The sequence below is a fragment of the Eutrigla gurnardus genome (genome assembly GCF_963514095.1).
Source record: "Eutrigla gurnardus genome assembly, chromosome: 4".
Lineage (NCBI taxonomy): Eukaryota > Metazoa > Chordata > Actinopteri > Perciformes > Triglidae > Eutrigla > Eutrigla gurnardus.
In genome coordinates this window covers 15,488,426-15,494,742 of record NC_139918.1, presented here as the reverse complement: position 1 = coordinate 15,494,742, position 6,317 = coordinate 15,488,426, and positions in this window count along the sequence as shown.

Genomic DNA, 6,317 nt, shown 5'->3' with positions numbered 1-6,317 from the left:
ACATTTAAACATAATTAGACAAAAGTGCTAAACAAAAAGTAAAAAGGAATGGGCTGGTTTTTCGGACTTACATCAATCAATCAATCAATCAATCAATTTATTATTTAAAGTGCAAAATCACCATGGTACATGGTCTCAATACACTTTACAGTAAAAACAAGAACAATAATAGCAGACAATAAAAATAAATAAAACAAGAGTAAAACACCAGAGGAGAGTGATAAAATTAGTTAGTGTTAACCAAAGTATTGGGTAAAAAGGTATGTTTTAAGACGAGACTTAAAAATCGCAGTGGATGTAGCATCTCTGATGTCTTGTGGAAGGCCATTCCATAAGAGAGGAGCACGGTAGGAAAAGGCCCTGCCACCAGCTGACTTTTTACTGAAATATGGGATGACCAGGAGGTTTGAACCAAGAGAACGAAGAGGACGTGACGCAGTGTAGGGAGTAAGTAGTTCTGTTAAATACAGTGGTGCAAGTCCATTCAAGGCCTTATAGGTTAAAAGAAGAACCTTAAAATCAGCTCTAGCTTGAATGGGCAGCCAATGTAAGGATGCCAGGACCGGAGTTATGTGGCAAAATTTACGTGATTTCATTAAAAGTCTAGCGGCTGAGTTTTGTACAAGCTGGAGACTCCTGGTAGTGCAGATGGGGAGGCCGGAAAAAAGGACATTACAGTAGTCTAAACGGGAGGACACAAGGGCATGGAGAACCACCTCGGCGCTACGCAGGGATAGAGAAGGGCGGATTTTGGCAATATTCCGCAGGTGAAAGAAAGCTGAAAGTTGTGGCTCATCCAGATCTTGATTTGATTTACACATGTTTCCAGATTCAGTATTTGAGAGGGGTCATTAGGTTGCAGTGGAATGTATAGTTGTGTATCATCGGCATAGAAATGGAACTGTATACCGTATTCAGCAATTATTCTACCCAGAGGAAGCATGTAAATAGAAAACAGCAAAACATACATGTGAGATTCATGAAACATGTTCTGTGGTTCTGGGTTATAATAACTAATCGCCACTGGGAGGCAGCAGAGAGCCGAACCATGTCCACTTCAGTATCATATCACAGCTGTTCTCTACCAGAGTCTTGTTCCCAGGGGAACACCTCTGCTGTTGTCTGGGGTACGTGAAAAAAATGATTAGCTCAACTAATTTGACGAAGTGTGTGTGTGTGTGTGTGTGTGTGTGTGTGAAAATTGTAAGCAGAGTCATGGGTGAGTAAATGGTTCAAGCATACAGCTTCTTCCACTCCCAAGTGGTACATTTTTTGCATTTTGCTTTGACATCTTCAACTCTTGTTTTTCATGTTTTATAAATACCAGTGGTGGAATCTGACTGTGTTAGTACATTTACTCAGCTACTTTGTTAAGGTGCAATATACAAGGTATAAGGTGCTTTTTACATTACAATACAGGACTCCACAATGAAATGTAGTTTCCCCTCAATGCTAGACAAACATGCACAAAAATATTTACATTAGAATATTCATAGAATAGGCAGTAAAATAGAAAAAACTTGATAAAAGTATAGCAAGGAATTTAAAGGAAAACAAAGTATTAAGCTATACCCACACATTCATGCCTCAGTAATAATAATCCCAAATATGAATATATATATAAAAATATCACACTTTTTTTTAACTTTAAGTAGAGAAATAAAATGATATGTACAGACATAACCTTGTGTTCATCTGTCTAAATGCAGGGTTATGTCTCCCTGCTGTTTTCAGTTATCCTATTTGACTCGTTTGTTGAACTAGTTTACTGAAGGAGTCACTGGGAATTATTGAGGTCACCAAAAAAAAACAAAATGCAAGCTGCCAATCAGACCAAACTCGCTCAACACCTATGTGGGTGTTTATTTCTAGGTGTGTATGAGCATCACTCTAATAGATGCCATTACACACTTTGGGAGGTATCTGCATGTATTCTCATAAAGTGACAAGTGTACCTGCCAAAAGTCTGTCATCTACCATACTTATCTAACAACTTTGAAAACTAATATAGGTCAAGTAATTAAACAGGATAAGAAAAAAGGAACAGGAGCGGTGCTTTCTTAAAGTTTAAGACTTAAGTTAAAGTTTAACAAAGGGGATGCCAATACAATCATATCTTAAGCTTTTCTTTGCTGGCCATAACAGTTTTTTTCTGTTTTTATCTCGAGAGGTTATTTAATACGTGTTAGTACTACATACTGTACAATATGACTGACTGAATAATACTCGTCTCACTCTCAGGGACTACCAGCTTTTTTTTGTCACACAGAATGTATAACCATAATTCATATGTAACCCTGTGTACTTCCTTACTGTAATGCCTATCTCAGGGGAAATGAGCAGCTTCTAAAATATTTTCCACCCGGTCATCGTATTTTCTGCAGATTCATATGTCACATGTTACAAGTCTCAGATGACGATATGCGTCATCCCACAGAATGAGGAAGAGTTCTTCAAACAATTGTAAGACAAATGGAAGAAAACATGTCATGTGGGAGTCTCTATTCTTATTCCGTGGGTTGTACATGTGATAACCGTGAAACAGGACATATTGTCTTATTTAACTTGTATGTACTTATGATATATTCATTTGATCATTTTCATAGAACTGTCCATTTACATATTTACTGAGGTATTCCTGAAAATATGATTTCAGTGACTTTGAATTGCATGTCGTTCGACATGTGTCAAAGCATTCATGATGCAACATTTTTTATATTTTATTACAGTTGATTAATAATGACTGTTACACTACTTAAAATGGTGAGTTCTTCCATTTTATGCTACTATATACTTCAACTACATTTTGAAAGCCAATATTGCACGTTTTACTCCATGACATGTATTTCTCATCATTAGTTCTTTACAGATTCAGATTGTTTACACATAATATAAGTCAACAAATAAATGATGTTGCCTTTTTATGGATTAAGCCACCCGGCAGTAAAGTATTGCTAATTATAATCCAATAATATAATGTATATTATTTTTGAGATGGGCAATTTTGCATGAGTACTTTTACTTTTAATAATTATATTTGTAGTAAAGTTAAGTAAAACATCTGAGTTTTAGTTTAGCATGGTAGCATGCTAACATTTGCTAATAAGCGCTAAACACAAACCGCTAAGGCTGATGGGAATGTCGTTAGTTTAATATTGATTTAATATTAATGAGCGGTCACAGAGGCACAGAGAGAGGGAGAGAGAACAAGGAGGAGGGGAACAGATAGACAGACAAAAACACACCAAACACACCTCAATCATACCAAACTGGCTAAGAAATCAAAATAAACAGCCCTCACACAACATGCAGGTGTCACCGGGGAGGGTCTGTGACAGCCACACATGCACAAAATTCACATTCGCCTCCCATTCACTTCCATTCTATGCAATTGAAGGGCAAAACAACTTCACGAAGGTGGCAAAGCAAATTCGCATTTTCACAATCTTGAGGAGTTCAACGTTGGTGAACACTCAACTCAACTCAACTCAACTCAACTTTATTTATATAGCACTTTACAACAACCGTAGTTGAAAACAAAGTGCTGTACAGAGACATAAAACAATTTAAAAAGACTAAAATAAATAAAACGGAGAGGTAAAACAGGTGTTACATTGTTTTAAAAACAATTAGAAACGATAAAACAATAAATCAAAGCAGGGCATGAATGTGAGACCGTGCCTTCAAAGTATATGGAAGGCCATTGACTACCTTTATGTGCACAGCACAGTATAAACTACTCTGAAAATGAGCTCAATAATGGCCCAGTTTTCTCCTCTTTAACTCAACACCACTTTGTATGGCACTCTCATGCATTTTTTTCGGGAAATGCCTCTCTGCTTGTAATATTGTTACTTTGTACTCTCTGTTTCTTTGTTCTGCCTGTTTACTTAGACCAAAATACACACCTTAAGTAGGTCCAGCCTGTTTGGACAAACAGTTCAGACCTGCAGAACAAACAGAAATACTCCGAGACGACATGGAGTTCAAACTATCGCGTCTCAGCAGCCTGTTAAACACCTGACTTTCAACTGAACTGTAAAAGTAAAGGTATTAAATGTTAACGAGACCTTTAGTTAAAAAATGTTAAAGTAAAATCCATATCTTCACATACATATTAACTATTGACCATAAGTGGGCAATACAAGTTTATAGAAGAAGGTGACATTTAGAAAAATGTAGCATTTATTAAGACAAACTAATACGTACTTAATAAGTAAACGGATGTCAAGCTGCTTTCAAACCATCAATCAATTTCAGACTGCAGAGGGGAAAACAAAAGGCTACTCTCAGTGACGTCAATTACAGGTTTAACCTTGTCTGCCAATGTCGCTAATTGGAGCCAGATAATCTAGATGTGAAGCCAAAGAGGTGCAGTGTTGAGGCAGGGTGAGGCCCAGGTCTCTTTCAGCCTGTTTTTGGCCACATGCAGGCATACGTTAGAAGAAAGAGTTGGTCAAGTCTTAGTTCAGTTGAGTTTAGTTTTCAGGTCCTTTGTATTTTGTCAGAAGATTAAAAGATGTGTGGGAGCTGATTCCTGTTTTGACTCAAAATATCAAACTATTGATTGGTGCTGTCTTTACAGCAAGAACAAATAAACAAAAGAAAGGGTTCAGCGAAGAAGACTTTGAAGACCTTCCTGTAGGGGAATACATTTTACAGAAAAATAGAATTGAAATTAAATTTGGATAAATGAAATGATCAAATGTTGGTGTTTGGACTGTGTTGGTGGGACTCCCAAACTCACTATTTCTAACATCTTTGGGTCGGACTGCAGCCTAAACATTTTGATTTCAGGTGCTAACACCATATTTGCTCCACTATCATAACTGTTTACTGTACATACATTTCCACAATGTACAAATTATGTTTATATTTTGGGACAGTAAGCATATACAGTATAAACAATTATAAACTAAATGTGTTTTTAGCAACAGCAGCACATGTCGCTTTAACTATCTGGATTTTAAGGACAAAAAACAAAATATACAGAGGGGTAAATAATCAATGCAGTCAGCTTGTTTTATTACACTTTCTTTTACGTCATACTAATAACAAAGCACAATATGTGCAGATTTCTACTTTGATGAAGTATTGGGCTTTTCATGGTCTTCTTCAGTGACAGTGTCCCAAACTCTAGCAAATTAATAAATCCAGATTATATTGTTGCCTACCAACCCCATGGATCAAATAATACAAATTGTCTATTATTGTAGGCTGTTCCTCATAATAGTCCTAAAAAAATGACTTTTGTCAATTTCACATAAGCAGATACAAATCTGAACTGTGTCTGTCTCAACTGTCTAGTTGAGACAGACACAGACACTTCCTTCATGCTACACATTGCTACATTGTTTCGATTGTATCCATGACACCTTGTACCGTAAAGCCACACGTAGCCTCCTACAACCTTCATTGATTTTAGAGGGGAAAAACTGAAACTGAACAAATAATACAGCATCAGAGAAGTTGAGTTCCCCTTTGAGATTTACTAGAGTTTCAGGAGAATCAAAAGCTGGTTCTTTCTCTCCATGTTGTTGTTAAGGTAGACCTATACAGTAGGTAGAGCTATCAGCGGTGACAAATCAAATGTTGACCCTTTTAACAATAGCCACTATTAAGATAATGCAGTTTATTCCCCACAAACCAATCTCTCTTGTTTGTAAAGGAATGTCTTTCTGGGAATACATTCTTTATTTTCTGCAGTTTCCTCCTGTTGTTGAGCAGAGGTACGCCCTGCTTTAAAGAACCGGCAACGACAAAAGAAATTTGATCAGTCTGGCTCCCAGGAGGCAGCTAAGAATCCCATAATTAAATGTAAATGTATTTCAGGCTATTCAACTGTGACAGGAATATAACACACGGAAATCTACCACATCCGTGTAAGTTCTGGTGTGTTAAAAGTCTGAATGTTGGCTCAGTGTATTTCAAAATAAACCTGATTTAGATTTAAGTATGTCTTAACCTTCCTTTTGTTATTTCTCATCAAAGTTTGTAGAATTATGTGCTGTAGAGTTCTCAGATAACGCACCTTGGAACTGTTTGTGTTCTCTTTGGTTGTTTTGATATGAAGTACACTAAGCTATGTGTAGGTTTCGCAATCGTATCAACTTCAGGAAACAAATCTAAATCTGCTGAACTGGAAATGCCAAACCTGTTACAAATATGATGGAAATGTTAGGTCACAATGTACCTTCTGTCTTTCATTAAAAAATAGTTTGGCATAATGATACCTTGCAGTTGGGTTTCTGTCGTCATTGATAATGCTGATCACTGTGTGTGACGTGATACGGACCACACTGCAGTGTGAGTTGCAT